General features: G+C 39.7%; 1 protein-coding gene across 4 annotated transcripts in view; it reads left to right on the top strand.

Moving 5' to 3' along the window:
* kank4 (KN motif and ankyrin repeat domains 4) overlaps nucleotides 1-17,188 on the top strand; it is a 77,204-nt gene that overhangs the window by 19,490 nt on the left and 40,526 nt on the right. Inside the window, exon 1 of one of the 4 annotated variants that reach the window (XM_005736990.1) lies at nucleotides 15,308-15,526. The exons of the other annotated variants lie outside the window; for them this stretch is intronic. The gene's annotated coding sequence lies outside the window, so the exon portion shown is untranslated. Of the gene's footprint in view, nucleotides 1-15,307; nucleotides 15,527-17,188 lie in introns of those variants that run through there. 4 annotated transcript variants of the gene reach the window in all.

Below are 17,188 nucleotides of genomic sequence, written 5' to 3'. Positions count from 1 at the left end.
AGCTGACAAGCAAAAAGAGCCCCCCTTTGATGGGATTAATACAGTGGCAGACAGGGACTAGTACTTTAGATTGATTAAAGTGTAATCCCGATGGATAATCATGCCTCCTAATGTGGCATGTGTGGCCAGCATCCTTCTGCAGCCCCCCATCTATATTCACAACAATATCTAAATCTCATTTGCACTCTCTGAGCTGTCACTCTGTCTGTCTTATTCATTTTTTACATTCCTTATTATGGTGTTTCTTGAATTTTGGTTCTTGATAAAGGTCAGGAGGAAGGGAGATGAGATGGCAAAGATAGGAAGTGAACACTGGCTGTGACGTCCTCCATCACTCAGCTTAGAGGATTTAAAGTACGGTATCTATCTTTACTCTACTTCAGTCTTCTGCTTTTGCGTGTGTTTTGGTCGACGCAGAAGAGTTAGTGACTCCCTCACTGGGATAAATGCACTTCTACTAGGAAAATAAAGCTTCACATATCGGAACCATGTCAATTGTAATGAGCTGTGCAAGGGACAAGTGAAATAAAATGAAATAAAGAGGAAAAAATGTCACATACCACTCCACACACATGTCGATCACTGTAAATAACATGGACAAAAATATATATAATAAATAAATGAAATGCTAAAAACTTTAAGGTAAATGTATATGTATAATTTTTTCTTAACCGATTCGAGCTGAAAAATAAAAATCTGCTACATATTATTGAACTGGTTTGCAAAGTGGAGCCCAGCATGGTTCCATGCTTTAAACTTGGAACTGGTTCTTGAATCAGAACTTTTCTGTCTGTCTTTTCTCTTTGTGTGTTTGGCTGTCTCAGATTTCTACAAATTCAGACTCGGACATCTACAAATTTCAGCTTTTTGGTCCACATTTGACCCATCTAACTGATTCGCATAGAAATGCTAGATGAATTTCATGTGTTTGCTGTTAATCTAGAGATTTAGTTGTCTTGCCACAGACCTCTAAACTGCTTGCACGCGTCTCATATCGCCAGATTATCAGATTAGACTGATTTTTGAAATTTATTAAAGAGTTAAGCAGGTTCTAAGATTGTAGCTGTTAAATCCAGCTTAACAGCATAGATGTTGGAACCTTCATTCAGTTAAAAAAAAAGCAGATTGGGTATTTTATTAACTTTCCAGCTGTGTCTGGTTTCTCAAATGTGAGGAAATGTGCCCGAGAACTCAGGAACAGAAGTCCTGCTGTTGTTGTTCTATAACATTACAATGAGCACACTGGTTTCTTTACAGTTGTAAAAAGAATGACCGTTGAATGCTGAATTATGAAAGCCCTAATTATGAATGACATTCTGGAAAAAAGTATAGCCACATGTGAATTAATAATAGACTTTAAAAAGCCCCAAGACACAATAAATGACCATTTTACTATACAGCTCAAAATGTGCCTTTCATGTGCCTTCTGTTAGCACTGCCAGAGCGAGCTGGGAATTTCTATTATCTACAGTCACAGAAAATTCTGTCCATTTTTTTCCAGGCATCATTCCCAGTATGTGATTAATGGGAACACTGTGCATAGAGGGCACTGACAGTATGTAAGAGAGTGGTTACTCAGGCATTATCGTGATGGGGAAGAAAAGCCGTAAGCTCTGCAGAGTCTCTGTGTGATAGCAGGGAATTGGAAGTTGTCTGCAGCCCAGAAAAGGAGGAATGCTATATATATTTAACAAATCCCCGGTCTGGATGAATTTGTCTTATTTGTATGTGATATTTGTTAATTTGTTATGAGATTAAAATGTTATTACATTTTGTTTATTGGGTTTTTTCGAGCTGGTGGGGGGTGTATTTGGCATGTTTGTGGTCTATAAAAACTACCTTGTTTATTCATATCTCAACTATTTATTGTGCCATTTTGGGGTATTGTGAGAAAAAAGAGGTAACACAGGCATTTGTAACAAATTGGATAGTGGGGGAATAATAAGAACAAAGAACGGTAGCACATTAGCAATTAGGAGGGGAAAAGAAAGCCTGAAAAATAATGACTCTTAGGCAACCGCGTTACAACAGTCAGGCTATTTGTTTCAGCTTCACACAGCAATCACACAAACATACTGGGCGATTTTGCAGACTTGGTCATGTTAATTCCTCCCCCTGGTTCATTTTTCTCACTTGCGCAAGCTGTACATTTTTTCACCTTTCTTTTTGCTCAGTGATTTCATTATATCAATGCAACTCAAGTAGTGACATCTTATCCTGGCAGACAAAGAAGGGAACAGGGAAGGAAATCAATTTTGAGAGAATAGAGAGATAAGATCCCCACTGTTATGTGGTGAGATGAGAGAACAGAGATGTGGTTGACACGAATCCTGCAGCTAGTCATAATAAAACCTTGCAGGTTTTTTTTTTAATGTTGTATGTAACTGACAGAATTATTGACCCATATGTTTCAATTCTAAGAAAAGCATGTGAAGCCAAAAGAGCTAAAGCTAATCATTTGCTTTTTAACATGTTAGTTGTAATCAGGGTTACTCTTGGTAAGCTAACTGCATATCTAATCTCTAACTGAGCACCAAAAACCCTTTTTGCTATAGGGCGTATTTGCACACATTCATAGTACATTCTCCTTATGCCTTTGATTTCTTTCAGTTAAGTGTTTTGCCAAATGACACTTCAACATGCGGTCATCGGAAGAACCAGGGATCAAACCACTAACCTCATGATTGGTAGACCGCCAGCTGAAGCCGTTCTCACAATCAGAAATTACACAGTATTATTACTAGGAAGCTGATAGATCAAATACAGTCTAACGGCTGATTCAACTGCACTAGACTTCTCATATCCACTGACGTTGAGTAATATCTGGGGCTACAGTGCATGTGTGAAAATGGCTTAAGCCATCTGTACTGTATGTTTCTGGCCATCTGCTCTCTCTACAGTGGTCGAAATGTCAATGCTTTTGATGGCAAGGTGACCAGATTAAACATTTTGACTTCTCCCACATTGCTTAGTGCGTGACGTGTACAAATTAGTCACCAAGTAACAGATGGTTACTAAGTAATTGACACTAAGTAACAGCAGTAGATATGTTATTGGTTTGCCAATCCATTACATCCTGTTCTATATTTGAAATATAGGAAACTGCTGACTTGACTTTGATTGATTCTGGGAAATAGTGACAGCGTGATAGACTGGTGACTTGTCCACACTGCCCCCGCCTCCCATTGGGAAAAAGCCCAAGCCCAGTGACCTTAAACAGCATGAAAGGGTGTGGATGATGGATGAGTGGATGGATCGATGTGTTATATTGCCATACATCCTATTACCCGTGTGCCAAATAGAACAGCTGTATAGCAGATTAATGTTGCTCCCATTTCTCCATCAGTTATGCTTAATCATCTTTTTATGGTTCTGCATTTTTTAAGAGGGGTAGCATGTTGTATGTTGACCTTAGCAACTCATTTTGGCCTTTGCTCCCAACCAAAAAGCTAGCAAAAACAAAACACAACAATGGATGAACTGCATAAAACTGGTCATCTGAAGCAAGTCAGTCCCTTTAGAAGTGTTAAAATTTCCAAATAATCAGCATGGTCAATGGACGGGTTCTTGTATATAAGTCAAAACACTTCATCACGACTCATTCACCCAAGCACTTTTTTTCTATTTCTAAGTGCTTTCTATCTAATGTTCACCCAAGCACTCACGCAGTGAAGGCATTAGGAACAGCTCTGAGTTTAGTATCTTGCCGAAGGATACTTTGGCACACAGACTGGAGCAGCCAGGGACTGAACAATCAACCTTCCAATAAGCAGATGACCTGCTCCACCTCCTGAGCCCATGACCCCAATGGAAAACAAGCATTCTTCCAGCCTAGTTCAAAGTAAAACCATATAAGAGGTGATTTTGTTTGTAACTCACCCTTTTGGATTGTGTAAAGAGTAAAAATTAGGAACGTGGATGCATCTTAATGCTGTCTGCTTGGCCTCACCTGTGTTACTTTAACTTTAACTTTAGCTTTAGCTTTAGCTTTAAAATCACCATCCAGCAGTGTTTATATGTACGCGACATGGGACTTATTCACCTCTTCTGATGTTTTATAAACATCAGCTGCAACTTTACAGTAACCATCAAAATAGGTTCTTAGATGGTAGCATTATCGCTCATTTAACAGCTACTTAGCTATCAGTTTACCATTTATTAATGATGTTTGCTATAGTAAAAACACCCTGTCATTTGCAGTCTGCAGGCTCTCAAACATATTAATAGATTAGCTTGGGTCTAATATTTCATGTCATTGTAAATTAAATAATGGTTCAGAAAAATAATTGGAAGATATTGCTCGGGGCGTTTAGGAGGCAGTGGGCATTTATCTTTGTTTGGCATTTTATAAGCTGACTGATCTATCAATTAGCTTCTTGCTGTTCAGCCCGATTAAAATGTGGTTAATGTGACACTGCAGCTATTTTTGGCGATAACTCATTCAAGTGTGTTTGATTTCTGCCCCTTGCGATTTGAAATTCAGCTTTTTTTGATTCTTATGTTCCCCTCGCTTCTTCGCTTCTTACCAAGTGTGAAGATCCGGTAAAGCTGCCGAACACTGTGCCCATCCCCCAAAGTCTAATAAGTTTTTATTAGTTTGCAGTGCTGTTATTTTGTAGTTACTTTTTCAACCTTAACAGACAGGTTGACATCCAGCGCATGTATTTCCCAGGTCAGTTGTCCAAAGCTGGGGGGGGTTGGGGGTCACGTTTTTGTTGCCACACATGTGATAGGAGGAAAAAAAGGAGCTGAGGCAGAAAGCAGAAACAAGTCATAGGAATCAAAGCCATGCTTGCACTCATCACTCTGAAGCTAAGAGAGGAGAGGCAGGAACAAACATGGCTTTATTCCATTTACTGAAGAAAGAGATAAAGGTGGTGTGTGTGTGTGTGTGTGTGTGTGTGTGTGTGTGTGTGTGTGTGTGTGTGTGTGTGTGTGTGTGTGTGTGTGCAGCTATGGCCCTTTGAAGTGCTAGGGAATCCCACTGAGGTGACCAGCTCCCAGAATCCTTTGTCCGGCCTGTTTCCTGTAAGTGTTTTCATATGATCAGAAGCTTTCTGCGGCCCTCTGACAAACAGAAACCATGGAGAACATAATTCAATTCAATTCGTTTCAATTCAATTCAATTCAATTCAATTCAATTCAATTCAATTCAATTCAATTTTATTTATATAGCGCCAAATCACAAAAAAAGTTGCCTCAAGGCGACATAGTTGTCAAACGTAAATGAACTGTGGGTCACTGCTGGCACTGTCATCTCATTGGATGGTTCAAGCAGTACAAAAAACAAACAGGAAATGTTTTCGAAAATTCGGTGTGTTTTTTTTTTCATGTTAATATACGGGCCGCAAATAGGGGTGACGTGGGCCGCAAGTGGCCCCCGGGCCTTGAGTCTGATCTACAATATACACCTATGGTTATAATACAGCAGGTACTGTATTATAAAGCAATGACCTTAATTGACAACTGCTTTTCAACTAAGAACTGAAGCCCCGGCAGCACCAGCACATTTGTCCCTGTATCACAGGGCTGTGGTTTTACAGACATATTTATGGAAACTATGGAGATAAAAAAAATATATCATATGTTCAATAAGACCCTCCCCTGGATTATGGATTTAAAATTGATTTCATATCCTGCTTTATTTTTTTTCACCTATTTAGACTTTTCTTCTGCACTCGTGGATCCCGGGAATGACTTTAAATATATTCCAAATAAAATGAAATCATTAGTGGGAGATCAAGAGATTTTGCCCATTTGAATTATCTTGATCTTTGGCAGTACAATGTAATGTGGGGCAAAACTGTGCTCCTAGCCAGCACAGAGGGTTGCCTAAACACAGCCAGGATTTCACAGAACATGCATGGCCAGTTCTTTTCCCATTTGAGTGCCTTCTGCCTTCTGCTACTCCCCATATTGGAAAACAGGATTCAAGTAAGACTTCTTTTTTTTCTATTCACCCCCCTATGCTGATTTTTATTTGCTCTTAATCTTACCTCGGTGTACAATTTTTATATTTGTGTGCTTCCTCACATCCATTTCCATCTTCTTTAATGTGCATCTTTTATAAACATCAGAACTGCCTCTGAGCACTGTGTGTGTGGGTCTGTGTGTGTGTGCTGTGAGTCAGTCAGCTAGCCAGCTAGCCTCTTGTTTTCGGGTCCTCTGCGCTGCCCAAACAAAGTCTGTGTTTCTAAATGAGCTCCCTTCAGGCCAAACTATTTTGTGTTTTCTCTATTTGGGTGTTCTGGCCGCGGCTGTGTGTGAGTGCGCAGTTGAATGACCCAGTGCCCATCTGTCCTTATCTGACTGTGGCGCTACTTTTATAGCCTGTTACTGTCTTAAACTGTGGTTCGATTAGCAGCTACTAGATTATGGTTCCAGTGAAAACCTGACTGCACTTTAAGTGACTGATAAAAGTCAGTTTCACCTTTTCGATATCAACAGTTCTTGTCCCTTCCTACAGATCCCCGTGCAGGTATCTGTTTTATAGACATAAAAAGTGGTTGAATCCCAGCCCACAATTTTGTAAAGAGTTTCAAGTTCCATCCAGAGAGAAATTGAGTGCATCGTCTGGTGTAAATGTGCTGTTATTTTGCCATCTGTAACAGCGTTTGTCTGTATGTGTATCACTTTGAAATCTCCTCCCTTCGTCCTGCAGTGAACCTACGAACACACACATTTCATCTCACCAGAGTGCAGTTTGAGTCTATTTCAAGAAGATGGTAATTTGGGAAGCTCTGGAAACAAAACAATACTGGAAGAGTAGTCTTTTTACTCTGTCTGCTCTCTCTCTCTTTTGGCTGACTAATGTGAGAGCAGAGACTGGAGGAGGCTGCTGTCTTTTACTTCAAATGAAGAAAAATACGGTATGTGGAGCACTGTGGGATTTATTAAACTTCAAAAGATGGAGCACAAAGTGTTTTCCGCAGCCTTCAAAATATGTATCTTTGCATTCACATTCTGGGTCCATCATGCGCAACTTTTGTTTCCACTAACCTTTAACCTCTGCACTTTGAGCTTGAACTTCCTGTGCTTTGTGACTGCACTTTCTGCTGTGTGTATTCTCGGGTGATTAATATGCGTGCCGGGTGTGCATGCTGTATGTACTCATGTGTTTATTTTCCAGCAGAACAGATCTATATTTATCCTGACAGTAATCAGACACTGCAAACAGTCAACTTTTCTCTTTTCTTTTCTTTTTTTTTTTTTTTGCTTTTACTGTCTGTTTCCTACTTCTGTCTATCTGGTTATGTGTGTGCAACTTTACCAGATTCGTCCTTTTCATGAAGTAAAACTAAGTGTTTGGTCTCATCTGGTACTGGGCCAGTAAATTTTGACCTGATGCTGCTGCTTACAGTCTAATTTAGATTTCAAAACATTTTACTAAAAGCCAAAAATCTTAACGTCACAGTGGCCCTAGAGTAGGTTGCCAGATCACCAGGAGTAGGACTGGGCGATATGACCCAAAATTCATATCTCGATATTCTTTAGCTGGATGGCAATATACGATATATATCTCGATATTTTTTAAAGCCATAAAGTAAGAACAAACAGAGAGCTCTTAGTCAAATCTGTGTCCCAAATCTCACATAGGTACTTTTATTATCATACAGCGTAGATGTAGAAGGAAAAATTATTCAGAAATAAATTATCAGCATTTATTAAGTAATAATGCTCCATAAATAAAATAAATGATGTTGTTTTTGTGCATAACAAAAAGCTCACAATTGTGCAGTCAAAAAAACTAAAAAGACGCTGAGCATAAAAACAAAGACAGACAGATTTCGCTGCTCTGTTCTACTGCGTGACTGACAGCCTGGAGTTTGAAATCCTCTTTGTAACCGTGTCTCTTAACAGGTGCCATTTGTGGTCCTTATATGCACACAGTACGGTAATATTACATTGAAGCAGAATATACGTATCACTCCGCGAGGCTCCTCGGTAGCCGTTATGCTCCAACAATCCATCAAGCAGTCCAGCTTCGTAGCTTACCAAAGTCGTACCAAAACATTTTTTGAAAGGTTTCTGAGCGCTGTTTACCACATAAAATCAGTCAGTAAGCACAACCAGAATTCATACATAAGGCGCACTGTTAGCCCGGTTAGCTCCTTAATGCGTTGACGCTGTCCAGCCCCACGCACGGGGCGATGCGCGGTAACTCGTTAACAGAGATTTGCCCCGTTAATGCAGTCATGGCATTAACGTCACGCTGCAACACTAAAATAGTAATCTCCAAATGATTTCTTTTTACCGACCAGCTCCTCTTTGATAGCTGCCGTGTCCATCTTGTCGTTGCCTGCAGGTGAAGCGATGGCAGAGGGGGAGTTCAGTGAAGGAGAGAGGCGAGGCCGAGTAATGCAGCGTAGAGACAAAAGTGGACGAAAGAGAGGCAAACTTGCGGCTCCACAAGTATAGTTATAACGTAACATAGACTATATCGATATAAACGATATTGTCACATCTCATATCTCATATAAAAATATATCGATATATTTAAAAACTCGATATATCGCCCAGTCCTAACCAGGAGCATGAATTTGTCTTTAAAATGTAAAAACAAATCTGTTGGATACCTACAGATTTAGAAGAATACCCAACAATTAACAAAAGGCTCAATGAGCCTGCAGCCAAGGGGGTTCGGTAAACTGACAGCAGTGCTTGTTTCACCCTGCTCATCACAGTGTATATTGATTTAGAAATATATCCTAATGCCCTTTTAATAATATATTATAATGATTTCATCCATGCCACCCAACATGACTGATGCATGAAATGCATCCTTACGGGCATCTTTAAATGCTCGTATGTGAATGTTGCAGTCACATGACCGCGGCAGTGAATAATTAAGCAGGAATCCCAGAGCGGAAATGGTATCAATTCGTCTCTTTATGTGTATGTATTTGATTGTGTGTGTGTGTGTGTGTGTGTGTGTGTGTGTGTGTGTGTGTGTGTGTGTGTGTGTGTGAGAGAGAGAGAGTAAAAGAGAATGAAAGTGACCTTGGGAATCCTCTTCTTGTAGGAAAAAGTGGAGGGGTGGGTGGATGCTTTGCTCAGGGAATACTCCCTCCTTCTTCTCTCACGCCGGCTATCTGTGTTTCATTCTTTGGTTTTATAGCAGAATAAAAGCTGCCCTTGGAATCAATGCCTTGGCTCTTCATATCCATTACATGGAATTCACACAGGATCTGCTTAGGGACCATGGAATAATTTTATGTTATTGACTATCAGAGTGTCTGAAATCTGCGAAACCTCAAGCAAGGATTAAGCTGAGACTAGGGCACCTTGTCTAGCCTGTTACGAGCTCCTCCCCACATGTGTATTATTGCTGTTTACACCAATTAGTTAAATATTTCAAGGAGACTTTAGAACTTTCCAAAATTTTTAATAAGTCAGAGTTATGTGTGGACTTCTGCCAGTCGTCCCACACACTGGTGTTAAGAAGGCACTGATCCATGTTCCCATTCTCATCATGTACCTGTGACAGGAAGATCAATTGGCTAGAAGCTAAGCCAGCCTGAACACAATTCATTTGGATTTCTCTGTGCTACAGGTGCACCGTGTGCTTATTGCTACACAGTGACATACCTAAACAATAGCGCTGATTGTATGCCCAATTTTTTTAATTCCAACCGAAATCATTATAAACAATCCAACAGCTTAAGAAAAGTTTAACTTGAAAGCTGCTATTTTTAGAAAGAGAAGAAGTATACATGGCTGCACGGTGGTGCAGCAGTTTGCACTGTCACCTCACATCAGGAGGGCCCTGGCTTTGAATCTGTCAGCCACCACATGGGGCCTTTGCTTGCTTTGTATGTTCCCCATGTGTTTGTATAGGTTCTGGATATTCCAGCTTTTTCCTCACCGAACAAAGATATACATGTTAGGATTTCAGTAGTTCTAAAGTCATCATAGTATGAATGAAACGGTGGATTTATTTTAATAACATGGTCTGGTGTCTGCCTTGTAATAGACAGGTGACCTGTGTGGAGTCTACCCTTCCTTTCGCACAAAAAGAACAGCGGGAATGGGCTCCAACCCAATAGATGAGTGATTAAGAAGCAAACATGTCCATGTATTTACATCAATACAGAAGACATGCACAGGAATAACACAGGCAGCAAACTATTCAATAACTTACATGGTGCAATTGTTCATCTGACCATTTCATGAAAAAACATCCTCCTGAAACCAACTAAAATTTCAATAATTTCAACTTTTAACAAAATACTCGGCTCCAAACACTACTTATAGAATTAAATAGATGTGAATGATTTAACTGCTTGTATGTGGTAGAAGAGGAAACAAGCTGGGCTTTAAAGTACAAAAGACGATATGAGAAGGGAAAAAATGAAAAAAAAAGATCAGAGAGAGGGGAAAGCAGCAGGCACAGAAAGAGACAGACCGAAGACAATAAGATTGGACTGACGGTGTGAGCTGACAGAGCCTGCAAGCTGTGGGTCAGAATGTTTCTTGTTTTCAATTTTTGTGTCTGCTGGAGGTTTTATTTAACATGATATCTTGGACCCTTTTTTTTGCTTCTTATCTTTAAAAGCAAGGAACAATTTCATGTACAACCACCAGCAGATCCACTTTTATGATCCATAAACACAGGTATTTTCATATCATTCAGACTGATTAGACATTCATATAGGTTGAGATTGGAAAGACCAATGCTAATACAGTATGTAGTGGTCACTAGGTCTGTATTACTGAATACATCTCAGTAGATGGGTTAAATTTTACCAAAAAATGTGATTGAAAAATTTGTGATTGAAATGAAATTTGAACTCTAACTTTGACCATTTCCCAACCCCGTGGAGCGTATTGTGCAAAAATCTATACAAACTGTGAGCAAAAATAAAAGTAAACACCCGATGACAGCAAAACTTTTGAAAAAACAAACTTCTGTGTTTGGCAGCACAGAAAGAATAAATCATTTGGCAACAGTTAAAGTGAAATGTGCGAAAGTCGTTCCAAAACACATTTCACTAGATCCAAAGCTATTTCTTCTTGTTTTCTATCCAGAAACAAACTCAGTTATAATAAAAAGGACAAACGCTAATTAACCCGGTGTTTTAAATGGCAAAAAAGTTTTGGAAAATAAAAAAGAAGCTTTGTGAGCTTTGTAAAAGAGTTTGAACTGATTATATTCAATTCAATTCAATTTTATTTATATAGCGCCAAATCACAACAAAAGTCGCCTCAAGGCGGGGTGAGAGAAGGAATATATATATTATTATATAATTCCACTTACATCTAAACACTTACTACTCAGTTATTATCCAACATGCATAAACAAAAACTCATTTTCAGGTGCTTCAGCATTAATCCAATTTCATAGTTTTTTCTTTGTTTCATGAGATGTGGAATAAGGACACAAAAGCAGACAGGAATTGGTAAAACGATTTAGGTTGAACAAAAGTGCAAGAGGGCAGTCATCTCTAAATTCAAAACTTAAAGAAAATGCAGGGAGAAACAAAGGCAAACAAACATACACCGGGACCATGATGAGGGGAAGGATGGGACTATTTATACACACGTGGTAATCAAAGAAGTGGAAACACCTGGAGGAACAAGACACAGGCGAGGTTAATCCCACAGGTGAAGACATTCAATGACAATGAGAAAAAAAAGAGGAAGTAAAACTAAATGTAAGATATGACAGGAAACTGACTACAAAAATGAAACAGGAAGTGAGTAACAATAACTGAAAACTGGGAAGAAGACACAGGGAAAAGGTAAGAGGATTAATTAAATAACAAATACAAAGTAGAAATAAAGTATAGACAGAACTTAAGGCTCGCGATGCTCAAGAGTAAGTAAAAATTGAAACTTAAACCTAACAAAACTAAAAACCAAATGCAAACTCAAAACCTTGGGACCAGAGATATTGGACTTTCTGACAAATAAACCCCAGCAGGTCAGACTGGGCAACAACATTTCCTCGGTCATCATTCTGCCCCAAGGCTGTCTGTTGAACACCTTCCTCTGTTCCTGCTCCCTCAAGTTTGCAGATGATACCATAGTGTGCTGGTATCATCTGCAATGAAGAAACAGCCTATAGGGGGATGTGGGGCACCTGGTTGTGTTGTACACTGACATGGACCTGCTCTTTAACACTTTTAAGACCAAAGAGCTTGTAGTGGACTACAGGAAAAAGGAAGGTGGTACAGACATGCCCGTTCACATCAATGGGTTGGCAGTTGCTTACCATCATCCACATCTCTGTGGACCTCACATGTTTGCCACATCTGGTGTTAGCAAAGATTAAAGCTGTTGAAATAGACATTTAAAAAAAAAATTCCATTAACTGTTCAAACTACATGTTTTTGCAACTGCACATACTCCTCAATAGTACATTATATAGTTCATTGTTTTTGACGGGTTTATAAATGACTGCAGCATTACTGAAGTCAGACCTGATAAAGACTGATGGCTAATGAGGCACTAAAAGCTCATTTCTGTATTTTTTCTTTTATAGAATTGATGGTGTTTTTCTCACTTTTATACTTAAATGCAAACTGTATAGCTAGTGTATGGCTTCTTATTCCAGCTTTATCATTTCACTCTCTGTGCTTTTTGATAACCTCATCAATCATCCTGATCTTAATGTTGTTTCTTTTTTGTATTATTTAAATCTTTCTGCCACTGGGCTGGTATTTGTGTTTTTCCGGGCTGTAACTAATATTCTTAAGGAATGAAGGAGTAAAGTTACACATCTGCTGTCCATCCATCATCACTTTTTGTCCCAAACTAAGATGACAGATGGCAGGCTGTTGCCTTCACCTTTTCTTTTTTTAAAATCTTTTAATCTTCTAACATGCCTAAATATTAACACTTTAAACCAGAAATTTATACCATATCAACAAATACAAGATATGAGAAAGCTCTGATGCAGTTAGAACCCAGTGACCAGCACTTTCTTTATCTCAGTTTGGCAAGATGCAAAAATGATGGATCATGCCAAAGTCGGAACTCCGTGGAAAATCCATTTTCCCCTGAGAAAACATTTTCTTATTTGCATTATCATATTTCACGCTTTATGACACAATGTGACTGAAATGTTGTATTTTGAGATTTTTGATTTTGCTCGTGGCAAAGCAAAAACGGTCTGATGATTAAAATAGCTGGAGTTAACGAGGTGAGAAAAAATAGTACTGCAAAGCCAGAGTTGGGTGGTACAGAGCTCCAAAGTAGGTTTTTTTCCTGCTCATTAGGATGAAGTAAGAAGAAGAGAGGAGTAAAACTTGAGTTGGTTTGCCTTAATGTTCTTCTTCTTCTTTAGCCACTCCTTTGTTGCCTTGGTGGTATGTTTCAGGTTGTTGTCATCCTGAAAGACCAATCCATGACCCATTTTCAGTGTTGTGGCTGAGGAAAGGAAGTTTTCCATCCAAGATTTTACAGTGCACAGACCCAACCATTCACCTGTAGCAGAAAAACAGCCCCAAAGCATAATTTTTCCATCTCTGTTGTTGATTGTGGAGTTTGTGTACTTTGGGTCATACTCAAAAATTCTGTTTGTCCTGTTTTTGATTGATTGCACCAGCAGCTGTCAGCTTCTCACCAAGTTTCTTGATGATAGCCTTGTAGCCCATTACGGCCTCGTGCAGGTCTGCAATCTTGTCCCTGACCTCCTTTGACAGTTCTTTGGTTTTACCCATGTTGGTGAAGAGGTTGGATTGGAAGAAAATGATGCTATGGACAGGTGTGCTTTATACACATAACAGATGAGATCAGGAATATCTGTAATTGCTTGCTTGATTGATTGAGTGACTATAATCTGTCTGCCACATGAGCACAAAAACTGTCTGGTTGTACGGAATCAAATACTTATTTCACCCAGTGACATGCAAACTAAATCATAACTTTAATCAACTTGTTTCAATGTATGTGTTCATTTCTTTGTAAGTGATCAAACATAGAAATTCAGCAGGAGATCAAATCGTTATTTCCCCCATTGTATATCTCCTACACAAAATTAAACCCACCTCCATAATATCAGGGCATAGACAAGGGACCTTACACTTGTTTAGTCAATACACTGGCTAAAAAGGGACTCTTTCAAATAGATTTCTTAAGGGGTGGCCACAGCAGATCGTCTGCCTCCATTTCACCCTCTCCCCTCCTACTTCCTCTGTCACCCCAACCCTCCTCATGTAGTACATCCATGAACCTTTTGTGTGGTTTTCCTCTTTTCCTTGTTCCTGGCAGCTCCATACGCAACATCTTTTGTACAGTACTTATCCCTCCTCTGCACACGTCAAAACCATCTCGGCCTTCCCTCTCTAATGTTGTTTCCAAACCTGCTCAGCCTGAGCTGTCCCTCTGATATACTCATTACTAATCTTGTTTCTCCTGGTCACTCCTAATGAAACGTTTTAACTACAACTATGCTACCACCAGCTCTGCCTCCTTTTGTTAGTATCAACATCTCCAAACCATACATCGTAGCAGGTCTCACTATCATAAAGTAAACCTTCTCTTTTATTCTTGCTGCTATCCTTCTGTCACAAGTCAGCCTTGACACAAGCCCTTTTGCTTGAAATCAGGTCCTTTTATTCTCATAATTTACAAAAGTGGAGGGATAGTAAAAAAAATTTAATTGTAAAAAAGTTGTAACCTTGAAAGAAACCATTGTGATCCAGCACAAAATGCTAAAGCCTGACATCAGCATCAGATAAACTGTGGGATGCATTTTTGCTAAAGGCAAAGAAGTGACATTTAGTTTTTTACACTGAAAAGGATTTTAGAATTGCTCTTCTGAACCAGAATGGTCACAGCAAGTAAAGCATGTTTGTTTTCAGCCCAGTTTAATTGGTGTTATTATTTCCCAATAAATTTTACAGCTGCCATGTTGGGTGCGGTCTCAGTCACTGTAGTGCTCTGAATGTGTTATAGCTCTGATATTGCATTTCTTATTTTTCAGCGGGACACTCAGAACAGAACTGGAAGGAATTTAAAAAATTTTCACCCAGGATTTTCATCTGGATCTGTTGGAGTCTGTCATGTTCCTAACAGTTCACAAATCTGCTTTTATCCGATCACATTTCATGTAGTGAACTTTATCTAACAGGATAGGCTGGCCCGTTCGTGACCGGAGAGATGGCGAGCCATTGTCTCAGACCCTCGTATCTGCTGTGAAATATTTGCTTTGGCATCGGAAAACTGGGAGTGTTGGCAGTTTTCCAAATAAACATAAGATGTCTTTACTACAGCATTGTGTCTCACTTCCACTCCACCCTTCTGCATGTATTTAAGAAGGGATAAAGCCTCTTTTTTTTGTCACTAAGAGGAATCCCAGTTCGCCCCCATGGTACTGCAGAGATAGACGGCTTCTATCAGACAGGGAGAGACAGAATGAGGCGAGTTGAGCGGGGGTTTAGCTACTGAGAAGCAGGTACCCCTGTAGGACACATTGTTTTGATAGATTTGGGGTTGATGATATTTTGGGATTCAGCTGCAGGGGACTGTGAGGTGAAATGATGTCCCCATTGTTCGACTGTGTCTCAGATCCTCCACATCTGTGAGTGTATTCCTCTTATTTGTGTACTTGCTGTGTGTTCTCAAGCTGCTGTTTGTTTTGGTTTATGGTGGTGTGCAATTTCTTCTTTTTTTTTTGAAAACCAGTATCCAGCCAGTCTTACGCAGCTAACACAGAGACAGACAGATGGATGGTGCAGCATTTTAAAATTGAGTAGCTACATTTTGCTGCAGGGCTGAATGAGGGTTGGTCAGAACCCACTGAAAGCGCTTACAGTGCAAGATCAAAAGCACTTAGAAAAACTTTAGTTAATTAAAGCGATTGCACGGACGTGATTAGAAAGACAAAAGTTAAGAAAGAAGCAGCACATCACTCACAGAAATTAATAATTTAATTAAAAAAAGTGTGTTCAAAAGTCCCTTTGAGATGCTCTGGAAAATACCAAATATACCATGCTGTCACCCTGCCATTATCTCAGTTGGCAGTGAGAGGGGGAAGAAAATTAAAAGCTCTGCTGTCAAAATGAGTCCAATCTGTGCATTACAGGCACGGCCAATAATCAGCATCCCCTCATCTCCATCCTGTCAGTCTGTTATTTTATTTCTTCTTTTCCCTGTTTAGTATGTGGTTTCATTTCCCCTCTGCGCTGTGATGAATGTCTGTTCTCTTTGAACTGTGTTTGCACTCTCTGTTTCAGTTTGATCTCGAGAATAAGTTCAGTGAACAAGCACTTGCACCATTAACTCATGTCCCATAAATGTGTACTTCTGGTGTAGAGTAGTTGATACACCATTGGAGGGTGAGTAACTGTGGAAGCTGATTCCTCTCCCACTTCAGCACCATAGAAAACAGGTAGAGAAAATCTACTCTCTGCTAGGGTTGGACGACTGGACAAATATATCGATGATAGGCCGAGCCCATCGGCAATCGTTTTTACGACTTATTTATTTATTTGCCCATGAGTAAGTTTGCTAATAATGATAGAACTAATAAAATAAGTCAACAGAAAAAATAATAATAGCACTGTTTTAACAGCACCCTCTTTCATCTGCGAGCAAATGCCCCCTCCTCAGAGTGCGCCCAAATGCTTGTTGATGGAGCTGCAGAAGCTGGTGATAGCCTAGCATACTCAGCCAGATGGTGGACACGTACATGCTCATGCAAGTTAGTTGTGTTTGAGTACTTTGCTCGCACTATACGTCTGCACAAGCGGCACACCGCTTTGGTTACATCCTTAGGTTTACCTCTTTCATCCCAAATGGGCAACTTTATATATTTTTTTAGTGCTGTCAGCTAACGCGATTAACAGCTAACCCGTCTGGAGCGCAGACTGAGTCAAAATCCCTGAAATGTCTCTGTCAACACATTTCGGGCAGTTTGTTCAAAGTTTGTTCATTCTGCGCTCCAGATGGGTTGAGCGAAAAAAGCGTTAAAAATTGTAATTGTGATAACCGCGTTAACGCTGACAGCCCAAATTTTTGGGGGAAATTAGTTCATCCATGTTTGGACTTCTGTGTTGTAAACGCCCAAATCAGTCCGTGCATGATTACATTGCTCCACCCATCAAAAAGTCTGTGCATGCGCGTACTGCATGCGCGTTGGACTGACAATTGTCGGTTGGAAAATTTTTACATATCGCCCAACCCTACTCTCTACTACTATACTCTACTGTAAATGCTACTAAAGCCTTCCAAAAAGTGTTAA

Source organism: Pundamilia nyererei, unplaced genomic scaffold, assembly GCF_000239375.1.
Source record: "Pundamilia nyererei isolate P.nyererei 1_Seehausen unplaced genomic scaffold, PunNye1.0 scaffold00072, whole genome shotgun sequence".
Taxonomy (NCBI): Eukaryota; Metazoa; Chordata; class Actinopteri; order Cichliformes; family Cichlidae; genus Pundamilia; species Pundamilia nyererei.
The sequence above is the reverse complement of the archived record's forward strand: the minus strand, read 5'-3'. Positions and strand labels throughout refer to the sequence as shown.